General features: G+C 40.7%; 1 protein-coding gene across 2 annotated transcripts in view; it reads right to left on the bottom strand.

The window, feature by feature from the left end:
- The window catches only part of def6a (DEF6 guanine nucleotide exchange factor a), a 131,267-nt gene that overhangs the window by 111,947 nt on the left and 626 nt on the right, over positions 1-18,694 (bottom strand). The gene's annotated exons all lie outside the window — the stretch shown is intronic.

Below are 18,694 nucleotides of genomic sequence, written 5' to 3'. Positions count from 1 at the left end.
GAGTTTGGTCCATCCAGAAATAGGTCCATTTGCCTCTCCAGAAAACCATCAGGTCCCATGTGCCTGTTCAAGGGGTGAGGCAATGGTCAGCTTAGAATGGGCATTCTCTCCTTTTCCTGCTGTTCAATGCAGCCCCCACCAATCAAATTTGTTTAAATATGCAAGTTTACATTTCTTACATGCAAGTTTCAGCTTGTAGAATGAATGATCTGCACGTCCCTATTGTAAATGAGCCATATTTGATTTGGCATCCTCACAAAGCAGTCCTTAGGACACATCTGGAGTTTTTAAACTAGAGTTGCTTCCCAATTTCATTTGGGTCAAAAGGTAGTTGTCCCATTGTTTTATCAGCTGTCATAGAGGTCACAACTGAAACACCATTTCCACTATGTAGAAACATCCAGAACCTGAAATGATGTCATTCACTCAGAGCAATTTAGAGCATCTCAACAGTTATTTTCTTCCTACGGTACAACAACCCAAGGCAAACTGGTGATTAAGCAGTGGATATAATGAATGGTTGAGTGCACGTCACGCTGCTATCATCTTGCGAGGCAGAGGTTCAGGGAGCAGTTAAGGATCACTCCATCCATTCCACAGCTGCTTCCTGTGTATCTCTCAGTCAGATTCCAATTGATAATATAATGCTCCCACACGCAGCAATCCTTACACAATTACTAAACATTACTGTCCAGATTTGATTCCAGCTCTTTTCACAGATCAGTCCAGGCAGTTGTTATAATGGTGAGTGCGGACCAAGAATTATTTTTATTTGAATGGACAGAAGCATTTGATGGAATGCAGAATCTTTGGGACATTATTACACAAGGATCCACACATATTTTTCATTTTTGCATATAACCCTCCAATTTTTCTCCTCCTGTCCTGAAAGTACTGGCCTATGCCCTCGTATGGTCCCACCAGACCAGCTACCCTTGGTATCTCAGTGTTGGACAGCTATGCAACTCTGGATGGTACCATGGATGAGCCTTATTCTGTCCTCAACTGAGATGCAATTGTGTGCACTTTTTCAGCTATCAGCGGGAGTCACTGGCTAGTGATCGGGAGTGGTAAATACCGGTTGATATTTTTCCCTTTCTAGTCCCTGGGCATTGAGTTGAGTTGTAGTATCCTTCCTATCACTTGAGCTGAGATCAGTGATCTTACTCAACTGTATGTCTCAGTACCATATTGTGCAGTGAACCTATTTACTGAACTATTGCACTTTTAAAAATAAACATATCGAGATGTTTTGGCAGGTATCAAGGCAGGCTTTGTGAAAAAAGTGTGCGTGTGTGCAGGCCCACATTGATGGAGCCAGCAAATCAGTAAGATTTAATGTAGACATTTAGGGGATAACTTTCCGAGTGCACACTGGCGTGGGGGAACCTTGTGCAAAAGGGAAAATTAGGACCTGAAATTTTCCAATATGCATTAACGAGATTCCCTGCCGCCAGTGCATACTTGGAACAGTACCTCTTAATGTACAAAATTCTCTGTGGAGGAGCCATCCTGATCCCTCACTCTGCCATTGGGAGGGGAATGTTAATATTGAGGCCAAAATGTTTATATGTCGTGGGCTCATGACACCGAGAGAAATCATTTGTTGATATCACAGTTATATCCTCACTGCGTTGCAAAAATAACTACGTGTGTCTTCTTTAAAGGTCACTGTAAATAGAGATATGACTGTTATATGTTGTATTATTTCTGATATTTCATGAAGAGAATGTTTGAACACTCCCTGTGCCAAACAGAAAGCGGCTTTAAGCTTCACACCAGAACTGAAAAATGAGAGAATATATTTAAATGTCAACTTTGTTATTGCAACAGTTAATTATTATTTTTTTTTTAAAAAGACCTACGTGGCATTTTGGCATCAAAAGAAACAAGAATAATGTTTCATCTATTCAAAAAATGCCCTTAAAAAAATTTGGCTTGTGATCCTCCCAAGAGAGGTCAATTAAAAGTGGGTGAAAACACTTGAGAGTGATTATACAGCAGACAGACCATAATGCAGACTCACATGAATGAGTGTGCACGAGTGCATGAACGTAAATCCAGGCAAGAGAGCTGAGCTGACCAAAATAGGACTATTCTGTTTAACTTTGCAAAATACGGATTAAGCTCACAAGTATGGTTCTTTCCATTTAAATATTTTCACATAATTTTATTAATAAGACTGTCAGTTTTCTGACATTTCAGTCTTTCAAACAGTTATCAGTGACAATCTCCTAAAATGCCGTTTAGAAAGACTGGACAGGGAGGAAGTACATGTGGTCACTGTTTTAGGCTAACGAGGGATCAAGTTCTAGTTAGGAACAGAGCAGGCTTTTGGCATGTTTGAGAACTAAGACATATGAGAGCTATAGGAAGTAAGATGATGGGGACGGAGTGTTGAGGGGAGGTATGTGGGTGCCACTGGAGAGGGAAGATACAAAGGAGATTAGTTGGGTACTAATGATGATGAGGTTAGACCAAGATGGGGCCCATTGCATGGAAAAGGTCAACTAAGTAGAAGGGGAACCTGGGAAAAAATGTTATCTTGGAGGTGGGCATATCATGGAACCTTGAAGTTACACTTCATGCAGTTTCTGGTGGGCTCTGGAGTTTCTACTGAAGCTAAGTACTGAATTTAGTTTGGGTGGGTGGATAAGGATGGGGTAGCATTAAATCTTGCAATGCAGGTAATATATTTTAATTTGTTATGTTAGAGTTGGCAGTAGAAAGTAATTAAACGCAGGCTGAACAGTGACAAGTTCACTCATCCAAATGCCTGATGTTCATTTGAAAGCTAACCCTTGGTTGAACCAGTTCAGGGTAATATAAAAACTTCCAGCACACTATATTCCTCCTAAACTTGTGTAACTGCAACACACGCGAGGCTGAATTGGGACTGCAGTTTATCAGTAGGCAATGACACCAGTGTGTTTGGGGAGTGTCCCGCCATTACTTCATTCTGGCTAGATGTGTAAACCTATTGTGGGATATCCTGTTGAATGTGACCCTAAAGGAAACCAACCTGGCTGTGATTATGAACAGGAGAGCAGTAAAACTAACACTGCCCTTTTCAGTTGTTGCTGGCACGAGATGAGAAAATTCCCCCAAAACACAATAGCAAAGAGCAAATAGTAAACTATATACGTGTGCGTGCGTGTGTCTCTCTATCTTCCTCCTAACTTTGATTGGAATTTTTTCTCTTTAATTTGAATAGGTTAAATTAATGGCACGCAAATGCATGCCCAGTGATGAAGCAAACCCGCACAATGCAAGTCGATATTTATGAGCGATTACTTATCTAAAATGTTGGTATTATTATGTTGTGCCCAATGAATTTTAAAGAAAAATAATTGGTAAGGAGTATGCACTCTATTGAGTGAATAAAGTTTAGTTCAGTTTGGGAAGTGCCACTCCTCATGCATCTCATGTGCTATGTGCAATGAATTCCCTTCTCATGCTTAAGTTCTTACACCTTCTACATAGCACAGGTAAAGCCACTCAGTAGGCATTTTGGAGACATTTCACCTCTTTGCGCTGAGCCAGCCTTAGCTCAGTGGTAGCAGTCTCACTTCTGGGTCAGAAGGTCATTCTAAACCTCATTCTATAAGATATGAGCACGTAATCTAGGCTAACACTTCAGTTAGAGGTATTGTCTTTCAGATTAGATGTTAAACCAAGGCCCTCTATACTCTACTCATGTGGAGGTAAAAGATCCCATGACACTATTACAAGAACAACAAATGATTTCTCTCGGTGACCTGACCAACATTTATCCCTCAACCAACACCACTAAAACAGACCATGTGGTCATTTTTTTCAATGCAGTTTGTGGGATTTTACATTGTGCATTACAACAGTGACTACATTTCAAGAGTACTTTGTTGGCTATGAAGCACTTTGGAATGTCCTGAGGACAGAAAGGACTCCATATAAATGCAAGTTCCTACTTCCTTAGTGCGCATCTGGAAATCACACATTTGCCACCTTTGGAAGTCAGTGTCTACTGGGTCCCAAATACAGGCCAGTTTAGACTCTACCTTCTTGGCCATCAATATCTCTTTTACAAGGCTACTGATACTTGGTCCCTGACTGTTTGGAGTTACATTTTAGGCTAGGAGTCACAACAGTTTGTTTAAACATGCTAAATAATTAGCTCTTAATGACCAAGTCATAATGAGGTGGAGCTTTATATGAGAATGATGAGGAAAAACAACAAAAGTCACAGTAGTGACTAGATTTCAAATACTCCATTACTCAGCAATATGAAAGGGAAGCTAAGATTCATTACAGTTGAAGCTGCATACCGTGCAATAACAGCCCATCATGTACAGTTCAGACAACAAAGTCATCTTATCCCGTTCGAGCAGACTTTATTTCAGCATTTTCTTTACAGTTTTCAAAATGCACAGAATTTCCTTAATCCACCCTCTGCAAAAAAGAGATTATGTAAACTAAAATTGATATTCTTCTCACTTTCCCAATTTTTATCTTTCGGGAAGCAGAGCCAGCAGAATCTGGGCTGCAGATTGTAACCACAGCTGCCACACACAGCAGCAAAAGATACGGCACCCAACAAGAGGCGTGACACAATGATAGGCTTCTTGTGTCCCATCCCCATACCTAGAGATTTAACAGTTCACTCCCATATGCCATTCTATCTAAAAGCATACCCAAAATTTAAAATTCATCCACCTATGATAAATGAATCTGAGTGACAGGCACCAGAAGGTCTCATCTCTGTAGAGACAACTGAACCCCATAGAAATTCCAAGTAAAAATCAGATATGAGCAAAGAATTCCCAAGAACGCCATTCCTACAGATTCTCAAAACATCCATGACTATTCATGGCAAATGGCAGCTAACATTCTTGGAGCAAACACGATTATTTTCTTTGAGTATCCTGTTGGCCATTTTGTTGCAGTAACTGCTCCACCTCTTATCCTGAGGTTATGGTAGGTACAAACTTGGAAATAGTGGAATGAATGATAAAAGGGACAGAACAGGGGTGTGAACTGTGATAAACACAGAAAAAACAAGAAACAAATAAATGCAATTGGACTGATATCAGAAGAAAACAGACAACAGTAAGAAAGGTCACATTATAACACTGTACCATTTTCCCCCCCCTATCGATGCACATAAGTGCGATCCATTTCAATGTTTCCATTCTCTTTCTTGCTGTGATTACACTCATTGGTGTGTAAGTAAACTAGCTAATAGAAATGTGCTGTGCACAGGAAAAGTTTGTTCAAGATATGGGAGCACTGCACAACTAGATTGTAATTGCATGACTTTCTGGTTGGAAATGTGCTGCCCATGTGGACATTTGTAAAGCAGAATTGGAAAACTCTGGAATATTCACCACAGTACAAAGGCACCAATGTTCTACCCTTCCCTCTTGAAAGTGCTGCCTCATGCCACGTATGGTTTGACAGACACTGTCTGACTCCGGAACCTGGCCCAGTGGCCATTCTTCATGTTGGGTGATGGCAGACTATTCAACCACAGGGTGCAATACACAACCTCAATCTTTTCCCACCCAACGCACCGACAACAAGAACTTGCATTTATATAGCATCTTTAACGCAATAAAACATCCCAAGGAGCTTCACCGAGACATAATCGACATACAATCATTTTCCAGCACTCAATAACGATCAGCAGTGGGATCAATGGCTGGTCCAATTCCTTCTCCCCCCCCCCCCAACCTAGGGGCTGATTATAGCCCCCAACTGGACTCGCTGAATCAGCTAACTCAACACAGTCCAAGAATTATACCTAGCATTTTTCTGATCTGAATGGCTGAGTTTCAGATTGGGCAATGTAGTTATCCACAAGATCCATCAGATAAGCTGCACATCTAAAAAAAATGTTTTAAATGTTTCTAAAAACTGCAGTCAGTTCCAGTATATGTTGTCACACGTCAAGGATCAGTCCGAGAGGACATTTTAATAGCTGCATAATTAAACACCAATGTTCTGTGAATTTAAAATGAGTTGTAACCACTATCGGCAAAACAGCACTGTGGGATGTGTGTAATGCCATAAGTCCTCCATTGACCCAGAGTTTCTGTTGTACTCCAGCAGCAACAACATTTGTGTAAAATAAAAATGGGCAGAGTCAATGCAGACATTCAGTTAAAAATATATTAATTACTTCTTAAATTATGCATTCAAAGAAAAGACAAGGGCTTATTCAGTCTGTGCAGAAATTGTACTGCAATGTGGGCCAGAGACTCTCAAATGTTCAAAGGTTTCTTGGCATGTTCAGCGAAGGAATACTTTTTTTTGTTCAGTGGAGTGATAGCGGGAGTTCAGTCACCTCAGTACCAAAAGCAACAGACACAGTACAATACTGTGAAAGAAATCTCTCTGACACCGCTTTTACAGAGTTAATATTTGTTAATCCATTTTGAAATGATCAAAGCCTCACTTACAACTACCAGCTATCAACTACTGAATACAAAAGACAAAACTGCCTCAACAAATGTTGGTGCTAACAGCTAGACACTTAAGAAAGGGATTGTTCTCGGCTGGAACTGCTGGACAGAGAGAGCCACAGTCACTCTCACTCTCACACACAGACATACTTCATAGGTGGAGTGAGTGATTTGCTGCAGCTAGAATTTGTTATTGGTTTGATAGAAGAACGAACTTGAATTTATACAACACCTTTCATGCCCTCAGGATGTTCCCAAAGTGCTTCACAACCAATTCATTCTTTAAGTGTAGTCACTGTTGTTAGGTAGGAAATCTGGCATTTCACTGCCTTCGGGACATTTATACATACTGTGGCAGTCGGGTAGCAAATTGTGCTACGCTCAGTAACTCAGAAATTTGCGCGATTTGCCATGGAATATTCTGTCACTCTAAACCAATTGCCCTGTTTATAGGGAAGGATTTTGTTTAGAATTATAGAATGATACAGCACAGAAGGAGGCCATTCGGCCCATCATGCCTCTGCTGGCTCTTTGAAAGAGCAAATGCAATGGTTGTGCCCTCTGGGGTTCTATAGAGCCTTTCACGGCCTCAGGACATCCCAAATCACTCTACAGCCAATGAAGTACTTTTTGAAGTGTAGTCACTGTTGTAATGTAGGAAATGCAGCAGCCAATTTGTGTACAGCGAGGTCCCACAAACAGCAATATGATAATGTGACAATGACCAGATAATCGTTTTATTGATGTTGCGGAATAAATATTGCTCCCCGGCTCTTTTTCGAATAATGCCAGGAGATCTTTTAAGTCCACCTGAGAGAGCAGACAGGGTCTTGGTTTAACATCTCATCCAAAAGTACTCCCTCAGTACTGCACTGGAGTGTCAGCCTAGATTTTGCACTCAAGTCCCTGGTGTGGAACTTGAAGCCACAACCTTCTGACTCAGAGGCGAGAGTCCTACCACTGAGCCAAGGCTGACATATAAGAATTTCAAGTTCTTAAACCAGCCTAGCTAAATTTATCAATTTCAATGACTATTTTCCATTCATCTGTGCAGTACAGATAACCTGAACTAAACAGGTATTTTCCTACCAAACTACACTGCCACCCATGAACAGAAGACTTAAACCAACCACATTTTGTTTTTTGCAACAGTTTTTCTTTCTCCTTATTTCTCCAACAGTTCCCCCCCCATATCAATTTTGCCCACAGTAAGTCTGTCTGCTTTTGTTACTGTTTATTTATGACCCATTCTAAGCTCCAAGATGTATTATTTGCATTTAATGCTGTTCACTCATAGTATAAGCAAACAAAGAAAGCAAATTACTGCACACAATATTTATCCAAAGGCAAATCTAACCCAATAATATATAAATGGGTCCTAATCTGTACAGTCCATTTAGAGTACTAGAGTAAATTAAACCAATCAACTCAGTGTCCATCTTTTCAAAAAGTATTTCCAACCCAGAATCCAATTATTTTTCAAAAAGGTCAGTGTGAATGCCAGAGACATCTTACCCCAGTACTAAATAATGGTCTTTGGCAAGCAATTCCACTGTGGGCAGCATCACAGTCAAGCCCAATCCAAACATGCATTTTCTAGCAGCTATTGCTGGAGATTGACCAAGAGCAGGAAGTCTGGTTGAATTTTCCCCTCCCTAGCTCAGGGTACCAAGGTCTACTCTAGCACCCCAACTGCTGCCCAGGTTAGCATTCTGATCTGGACTTTTCTAGTCTGCATAGATTAGCACAGAACAAGGCAATGCAGTGATCCACTAAGCCACCAGGGAAATTAAGGAGACCGATTTTAAAGAGGGTACTGCCTTCAAAATTAGGTTATTTGGCAATATATTATTTATTTAGGAAGCAAGCAGAACCCAGGCAATTAATGCATCATCTTCAACACAATAGCATCATATGCAAACAACAATATTTGGTTTGTCGTGTCACATGTCTGTAAATAAATTTCATAAAAGGTTCATAAAATGCCTTTTTTTTAAGAATTTAAACAAATCAACCTTTGGGTAACATCTCTTTGGATCTATTGTTGGATTGACAAGACAACTGACCTTTCTTTTCCTCTATATCAAACTCCAATATGGAAGATTTTAGGTTCAAAACTTTAGTTATTGAGCCTTGAGCTTTTGCTTTAGTTGCACCTGAAAGAACCAGGAAGTACATAACGAGCAGAATGCCCTGTGCATGCATCAAGAATTTGTATGGCAGAGAAAGGGATGGGATTAAAATAATACCTGTTGTTTTCATCAAGTAGCACACAATGTTTTATACAATGATCTCTCAGGACATCAATATGGCTGTGATTTGTGGCAAAAGGCCATTTGTTGCTCAGATTTGCTAAAAAAAAACAGCCTTTTCATTCAAAATTGTAGTACTCGCACAGCAAATCAGGCTACACAAGCAAAATGCAACAATTCTCAGGGATTGCTGCGGGATGTTACATTGTGCCAAATCTCTTACCTTACTTAAGATGAAAGTAACATCTCACATGAAAGAATACATGGCCTGCTGCAATATAGCAAATGATGTGACTGAATGAATCTGTATGGTTTAAGAAGGCTATAACTCAAAAGAAAATTGCCACATTTTCTCCCATCTCCTGAAGGTACTGACTGACCCAATCGGGAGTAGTGTTCCACAGGCGCTGATGGAACCATTCTGAAGTACGGTTCCACAGGCGCTGACGGACCCATGTTGGAGTCCTGTTCCACAGGCACTGACTGACCCATTCTGGAATACTGTTCCACAGGCACTGACTGACCCATTCTGGAATACTGTTCCACAGGCACTGACGGACCCATCCTGGAATACTGTTCCACGGGCACTGACTGACCCATTCGGGAATACTGTTCCACGGGCACTGACTGACCCATTCGGGAATACTGTTCCACGGGCACTGACTGACCCATTCGGGAATACTGTTCCACGGGCACTGACTGACCCATTCTGGAATACTGTTCCACGGGCACTGACGGACCCATTCGGGAATACTGTTCCACGGGCACTGACGGACCCATTCTGGAATACTGTTCCACGGGCACTGACGGACCCATTCGGGAATACTGTTCCACGGGCACTGACTGACCCATTCGGGAATACTGTTCCACGGGCACTGACTGACCCATTCGGGAATACTGTTCCACGGGCACTGACTGACCCATTCTGGAATACTGTTCCACGGGCACTGACGGACCCATTCTGGAATACTGTTCCACGGGCACTGACGGACCCATTCTGGAATACTGTTCCACGGGCACTGACGGACCCATTCTGGAATACTGTTCCATGGACACTGACGGACCCATTCTGGAATACTGTTTCACAGGCACTGACGGGCCCATTGTGGAGTACAGTTCCACAGGCGCTAACTGACCTATGAACATAAGAAATAGGAACAGGTGTAGGCCATAGGGCCCTTCGAGCCTGCTCCGCCATTCAATAAGATCATAGTTGGTCTTCGATCTCAACTCCACTTTCCCGCCCAATCCCCATATCCCTTGATTCCCCATGAGTCCAAAAATCTATCTATTTCAGCCTTGAATATATTCAACGACTCAGCATCCACCGCTCTCTGCGGTAGAGAATTCCAAAAATTCACAACCCTCTGAGTGAAGAAATTCCTCCTCATCTCAGTCTTAAATGGTCGACCCCTTATCCTGAGACTATGTTGGAGTACTGTTCCACAGGCACTGACTGACCCATGCTAGGATGCTGTTCCACAGGCACTAGCTGCCTGAGTACCTCATGAGTTGGACATTCTTCATGGTCAGAAGTCGATATAACTATGACTGGGGGGGGGGGAGAGGGGTGAAGAGAGAGATAGAGCCGAGTGGGGGAAAATCACAGAGTGGAATCCAGAAAAAGGGGGCACAATCTTAAAATACAAACTAGGCTATTTAGGAGTGAACTCAGAAAGCACTTATTCACACAAAGGGTAGTTGAAATGTAGAATTCTCTCCCTCAAAAGGCTGTGGATACTGGGTCAATTGGAATATTCAAGACTGAGATCAGTAGAATTTTGTTAGGTAATGGTATCGAGCGATATGGTGAAAAGGCTGGTAAATAGAGTTGAGGTTTAGATCAGCCATGATCTGATTGAATGACGGAACAGGTTCGTGAGGCTAAATGGCCTACTCCTGTTCCTCTGATCCTAGCTCAGCTAAACAGCTGTGGAGTCTCAATTTTTCCCTAGGTACTTGTCAGGACTGTGATTTCCGTAGTCACATGTCACAGAGGCTTACAATCTAAGAGCTGAATTACTGCAGAAAGGATGAGAAAATAAGTGACTAACAGAACCTTCCAAGATGAGGAGGTGAATGTGACAATGTAACTCCATGTAAGTAACTTAATGAGCAATACAGTAAAATTCAGTGACAGATTCAATTGAAACAAAAAAAAATGCAATTCAATTGTGAGAGAACTTACCAGATTTTTAAACAAATTGGAGAGGTAAGGTGTGTGTGTGTGCGCGAGTGTGTGTGAATGAGTGAGTGAGGAGAGAATGTGTGTAATGGTAAGAAAGAATTATTTAGGTGAATTCCAAACTGTATTAAGAATCCTAAATGCTCTGTCTCTAAAAAGCAGATTAAACTCAAGCTCGGACAATACTTCTTCTGAACAGTTGTTACATTACAAATTTATAGCTTTTTCTGTGATGTAACCGCAGCCTGAAATTTCCTGGAAAGTTCAGGTGTAACTACGGCACAAGAGCTGAGTTGCGCTGGTTTTTTTCCAAGGAAATGCCCGCGCAACTGATTTACACCGGTTTTACTTTGAATCATCATTACGTGTGAATTTCCTTAGTCATTTGCGCCACTCCAGAGTTATGCCCACCAAAACTCCTCTTAACTCATTAACATAGCTCAGCACCCCCCTCCCCCCACCCTATGCAAAAGACCGGAGAATGCAAGTTTCTTGCCTTTAAGCCCATTCTGAACAGGTATAAATTTACTCCCCAAAATTTAGGCATAGCAGGTCCTAAAGTCACTATTTCTGGTATTTTATGGCAATTTTTTTTAAAACTACTTCTTACTGACACCTGGACTGTATTTTCTATCTCTTTGAATGTTTTTTTTACGGCATCTGTTAAATCAAAATGTGAAAAGCTTCCACAATTGCATTTTCTTACACATGCTGTGCTTAATGTGCATAAATGATGGTTTGATGGCTTCAAACTTTAATTTTCATTACAGCAATAAGGTAACTAGGGACTCATAGAAAGAAGATGGCGCTTTCATAAGAACATAAGAAACAGGAGGAGTAGGCCACGTGGCCCCTCGAGCCTGCTCCGCCATTCAATCAGATCATGGCTGATCTTCGACCTCAACTCCACTTTTCTGCTCGATCCCCATATCCCTTGATTCCCCTAGAGTCCAGAAATCTGTCTATCTCAGCCTTGAATATATTCAATGATTCAGCATCCACAGCCCTCTGGGGTAGAGAATACCTAAGATTCACAACCATTTAAGTGAAGAAATTCCACCTCATCTCACTCTTGAATGGCCGACCCCTTATCCTGCGACTATACCCCCTTAGTTCTAGACTCTCCAGCCATGGGAAACAACCTCCCAGCATCTACCCTGTCGAGCCCCCTCATAATCGTATATGTTTCAATTAGATCAACTAGATTCAATTAGATTTTCTCGGGCCCCAATTGTTTTACACCAGTTTTTAAGTTCCAGCATATGTTAATGAGATTCTCAGGAAATTTCGGTGTAAGTTGCCAAGTTAGATTGCCGTGGGAACTGGCATAAAGTTAGGATCAAGCAAAACCTAGCCCAATGTTTCACACTGTATTCAAATGACTACCTCCCTCATTCCAAACACATTGTACATTCAAATTGATACGGATTAATTCTCAAATTACAAATCAGAACCATGCTAATCTTACATTTTCTGTTCTCACTCATTAATCAAAAACATCTATAATATACTGAAAGTCTTGGGTGAAGTGTACACGTCCCATGTCATACTTACTTCCTATAGCACTTCCCCCGTTGCAGTCCTATTGTTATAAAATGGCGTATCCTTTGACTCATTGTGAGCAACGCCACGAGAGAGCTGCTAGTTTATCCATAAAACTCTCAGGATTCTAATGGAGATATATATACAAACTTTTATGCAGTCTTTTAACTGTTCAGCTTAACAATTCTGTCTCAATATTGTGTCATTTTACACTTGGTCTACTCAATACCATTTTCTTTTTATTCTAAATAACTTCTAATTTTTTAAGAAAGCCTCAAGGAAACCACAATCACTTTGGCAGCTTTCCGTACTATGAAAAACACGGTGTTAACAGAAAGGTAGAGACAGTCGACCTTTATTGCATTTTAACGTGCCTTCATTACAAGCAATGCTGTCTAATCTGTGAACTTATTATCAAACTGAATAAATACTATGGGCCTAGCTTCAGTGAGATCAATGAAAGCTGGGCTTTCAGCAATATTCTGATGGGGAGGGGGAGAATTAGAAATGATGGGTGAGTAAGGGGAGGGGGGGGGGAATTATGCCGTACTCCCCCAAAAACATTCACAGAATTATTACAAGCAGCCACCGGAATTATCTCACCTCGACATCCTAAAAATATTTTTAAATTAATCACCCCACTAAATTTTTTTTTTATCATTTCAATATGATTATATCCGAGAATTTAATTGGATTGATTAAAAGGTGAAAGGTTAAGAAACCCACTGTGGAAAAACATGCCTTTTTAGGACGAACTGTGTTCTTGTTGAAGCAGGTATGTCATGCACATACTTAAGAGAAGTATTCGTATTAGTTTAGTTTCCTACATTACAACAGTGACTACACTTCAAAAGTACTTCATTGGCTGTAAATGCTTTGGGACGTCCTGAGGTCGTGAAAGGCGCTATATAATTGCAAGTCTTTCTTTCTTACTTGAAACATTTAATATAGTAATTTCACCACTAATTTGTCAAGCAATTTTAAAAGAAAATACAATTTTAATTATTACTGGAAGCAGTGTAAAACTTTTGCTACTGGACCAGGATGGCCATTTTACCCGTGGGTGGTTTAGAATGTTGCAGCTGCACATTCCTATGCATGTGATCCAGTTCCCAGGCATCATGGGATACACTTACAGATATGCTATGTTCGCCTTTGGCTTCCTGCATCTTTTCAACCGGGCTCAATGTAAACTTCAAGAACCATATCTCATCTTTCTCCTGGGAACTCTATAATCTTCTGGTCTAAACACTGACTTTAACAATGTCAGACATTAGCTGTCTGCTTCTCTCATACACCTTCCACTTTACTCCGTTCACTTTGCAGCTGTCTTTTCCCCCCTTTGTCTTTCTCGTTCTGTTTTGCTGAGCCATTTTCATGCTCTTTAAGTTCTTTAATGCCTTTGCTTGACAGATGAATTTTTGTTATCTTTCATCACGTCTTTCCAGAAAGCACCTGTTGGCAGATTAATAAACCCACTCGCTGCCTCTTTGTGATACCAGTCTGTACACCTTGAGTCTTGACGTTCATATCGTGTTGTTTGCACCCCTCCCCATTCATTTTGTTCAGGCCTATGATGGTGTTTGCTTACCTTCCAGCATCTAATTTTGACAAAGGATCTACACGCAAAAGGTTAACCCATTTTGTTTCTTTTTGTAGCTACTGACAGACCTGCTGGATACTTCCAGAATTTTCTGTTTTCATTTCAGCTTTTCAGCGTTTACAGCTTTCCTCTCCGCTACGCTCCCTGTCCTGTCCATTACTGCGGTGGAGCTAGGCAAAGGTGCAACTTGGAATTTTGGATGGATTTGAATAAAATCCACAATTGGTTAAAATAAATGAGGGTACGTTAAACTTTCATTTAAGAAATACACACAAGTTCAACTACTGTAATGACTAAGAATTTGACAATTAAAATCATCCAACTTCTAGCCAAGCTACAGTGGTTGACAACAATATCCCACAAATGATAGTAAATCGGAGGAGAACGTTAGGTGGAAGCAGCATTGAATTCCAGGAAAACCTTCTAAATCCACTGTCAGTCCTAGATTTCACTCAGTTATGATCTTTTTTCTAAAGCCATTTGATTTTATATCTGATGGACTATGCCTTTAAAGTGCTAGGTGTTATGATGGACTACCCCTTTAAAATGCGAGGCAATCTGTTGGACTACCCATTTAAAGTGCCAGATGATTTGATAGACTACCCCCTTAAATAGCCAGGCGCTCTGATGGACGACCCCTTTGAAGTACCTGGCGATCTGATGGATTACCCCTTTAAGTTTCTCTTAGGAAAGAGCTAACTGTCCCACCTGCTTCCTTTTAACTTTGGAAATTCCACCAGTTAAGCCATACACAGATCGTGGCAGGTTCGATTCTGGGCCGAGTTACCTGACCTTAGCCAGGGCAGCAGTTTGGATGCTACAACTGGCCGTGGCATCCCTGAGAAACAGAGAGGGAAATAGTTCCCACACTCATTGCTAACATATGTGTCATCGGGTGATAACAGGTTTAAAATTGGCGATGATACCCTCCTCGGTCAAATAGACTGCTGATACTCGCTGCCTAGACACATGCATGAAGAATGACCGCTTCAGCAACATGATGGGGAACTAGATGTGCCCATGAAACTGTGCCTCAACAACTGGCTCCTTCAGGAAAGATGGGGAGTAAACTGGAGGGAGAAAAAAGTAATTTCAATCGTGTCAGTATGTGGAGCTCTGCCTATGTCTTTAAGTACATGTATACAGAGCTCCATTTTGCTTGAGTACAGAGCAGTGGAATCCACTGCTGCCCACTCACACTGCTCATAAAGCAGGTAACTGGGTCAAACACAATATGGCTGCGGCGTAATTCTGCAACCCCTATGCCACTACTTTTCACGTAAAAATCAAATACAGTTCTCTGAATAATCGTAATGAATAGTTTGTGAAACATCCCATTGAGTGGTATTTCAAATCCCCTAATGTGCAGGAAACCGTGAATGTCGAGAATTGGTGGGAACAGAAAAAAAAATACAATAGAGGTAATTTCCTGACTTTGAGTTCCTGGTCGGAAAATAATGCCCAGTGTGCACAAAGATTTCTGTTGCGATCACGATAGGTGAGGCTCACTGCCTGCAAAGTCACAAAATTACCCAACATATCAACAAGGTGTACTAGCAGCAGACCTTAGAGATGCTGGTCTCTGCTAGCTCCTTGAACATCTTCTCTTTCTGCCTCTTGTGGCCTACAGAACAGCAATCAATATTGTGGTATTGTCACAGCTGCTCCCACTGCTAATATTGTACATTGTGTGTAGAAGTAGAAATGTACTCTTCACATTAGACAATGTCATAAAATATTACTTTAAAGAGATCCGTAAGTATTACTGAAGCAGTGGTACAGACAGATGAATACTGGCTCCTTTCACAGGAATCTTTTCCTCACTTAAATCAATCTGGATAAGGGAGATGGAAAAAAAAAATCAGGCTGGGTTTTCAATCCTGAATACTATCCACTGACCCTGCTTGAAAATCCATGTGTGTCAACTTCAGTTGAGGACAAGATTAAGCTTGACTGAAGTCTTAATGAGAATGAAAAATCTACTAGCTCTCACTCTCTAGGATCACACATGAAGAACAGTCACTTGGAACATAAGAATAGGAATAGGCCATTCAATAAGATCATGACTGATCTGCACCTCAACTCCATTTACCCACCTTAGCAACATATCCCTTGACACCTTTATCTAACAAAAATCTTGCAATCTCAATCTTGGGAAATTTCAGTTGACCCAGCATTCACAGCCTTTTGGGGGAGAGAGTTTCAGATTTTCTTTAACCTTTGTGTGGAAAAAATGCTTCCTGATTTCACTCCTGAATGGACTGGCTCCAATTTTAAGATTGTGCCCCCTTGTTCTGGATTTCCCCATTAGAACAAAATAGTTTCTCTGTATTTATACTATCAAATCCCTTTATCATTTTAAAGACCTCAATAAGATCACCCCCTCAACCTTCTAAACTTAAGATTCTTGTGGGATTATTCGGTGAGGACCAGAGATGCCCCAGGAACCAAACCTCTTAACAAGAGTCAGCATTTCCAGGAAAGTAGGTGGGGGTGATGATTCTTTTGATTATTGGTGATTTATGAAGATACATGAGTTTGGGAAGTCACAACCTAATTCCAAGTGTGCATGTAAGTACAACATAAAAATGATTAGAGTTTGAAAATCTCACTCCAAAGACCAAAAGGATGCTTGGTGTGGGAAATGGAAGTATCATACTGGCCCTTCCTAGGCTGGGTTGAAGACACATTTGTAATTACATGATCAAAGGATTGAAAGAGCTACTAAGCCTGACAGTATGAAGGATAGTCATTAAACAGTTCAGCTCCATTATGATGTTGAGCTCAGTAACCTCTCAAAGCCATGCCCCCGAATAATGTCACTGCTTTACTTACTGTTTAAACAAAATGTTAGGCTAAAAGTGTCAGTTGTGGCTCAGTGGTAGCACTCTGAGTCAGAAGGTTCAAATCCAGAGATTTGAGCACATATTCTAGGCCGACACTTCAGTGCAGTACTGAGGGAGTGCTGCACTATCGGAGGTGCTATCTTTCAGTTGAGATGTTAAACCGAGGCCCCACCTGCCCTCTCAGATGGACATATAAGAGCCCAGCCTACTTTTTAAAGAGTAGGAGATTTCTTCCAGTTCAGCCAAAATTTATCACTCAATCAATACCAACAATAACAGATTATCTGATCTTTTGTCTCATCACTGTTTGTTGGACTTAGCTGTGCGCAAATTGGCTGTTGTGTTTGCCAATATTACAACAGTCACTGTACTTCAAAAGTACTTCCGTGGCTGTGAAATGCTTTGGACCGTCCAGAGGTTGTGAAAGGCAGTATATAAATGCTGGTTCTTTCTTTCTTAAACGTAGTTACTTTTAAACAGCGTAATCCTGAAAACAGATACTAATGAACTACCTCTCAATATCACTTGTGAAAGACAAAATCTTTTGGGTCTTTACACCATCATTATGACCAAAGTGATAACACTGGAAGACGTATTTATATAGTACCTGATCACAGCTCTCAGAAACATCGCAAAACACTTCACATAGAAATGAAGTTCAGTGGCTGTTGTCTATGTAGGCAAACTATGCCTCACTGTTATGTTGCAGCTTTTACTGTAACACACAGCAACTAAAAAACCTTTGCTGTATATAGCACCATCTATTTTATAAAGATATCTTTACACAGCTGGTTGAGTATTAATTTTCTGATTGCAATTTGCACTGGTGATTAGTCAGAATCAAACTACAGTTGAAAGGTCGCTTTCTTCTCAGACTACAGAAAACATGCAAACTGTGCTCCTTCCACAAAGCTTCAGAAAGTCATTAACTATTTTTCATTCTCCACACAGACTATTCTATCTTTCTGATCACACATATATATTCTTCTCAACCAATAGGACTGTCGATTGCACCAGCACTGACAGGACTTCCTCTGCACTCCCCTCTCATCTATTTTTAAACTAAAAAAAGTGTCTTGGCACAGGCTATTAAAAAAGAAAATCAGCTCTGATAACATCTATTGTTCAAATGTTATTCAGCACGTAGTTTAAACTTCTACACAAAGAAACTGTCAAGATCAACTTTTGATCAAGTGCTCAATAAAATGAATATAATTTAAAATATTAAGAGGCCAATATTCTCATATATAAAGGATGTCAAAACCTCAGCTCTATCTTTTATCTGCTGCTGTCACTTTCCAACAACCCTCTCTCGACCTGCATGTTGCATTAAAATTTTAGGCGACCCACTGAATAGTTACCCTAACAAAACACATAAATGAAATGTATATGGTAAATGGTATATGGAAAGGTAAAACTTTGCATTATTCACACACGGTTATGGGATATTAGTTTTAAAGAACCCGTGAGTCACGATTGCTTCTGCACTGCAGAAGAATTCTAACCACTTCTGCCTCGGTGCTGCTGTGTATTTCCTGTGTGCGTCTTTTACACAAATGTACGTACATATGAAAAAGTATGACATTACTGGCAAATTTAAATTTCGAGACTTTTCAGATGAAACGGTCCCAATTTGAGTCTGATCGATTTACGTCTGTAGAAGTTACCAGTGAAATATTTATTGTACCGGAGCCACGGCAAGTTCTATGGCTTATAAAAAAACACAGGGGGTGACCTGATTAACTTTATCCAGGACACTAAACATAATAAAAATACTGATCTGTAAAGAACACTAAACCCAGAGCAAAATGACACGTCTACAGTTT

The sequence above is a fragment of the Heptranchias perlo genome, chromosome 27 (assembly GCF_035084215.1).
Source record: "Heptranchias perlo isolate sHepPer1 chromosome 27, sHepPer1.hap1, whole genome shotgun sequence".
Classification (NCBI taxonomy): Eukaryota; Metazoa; Chordata; class Chondrichthyes; order Hexanchiformes; family Hexanchidae; genus Heptranchias; species Heptranchias perlo.
Note: the sequence above shows the minus strand (reverse complement) of the source record. Positions and strands in the feature narration are given on the sequence as shown.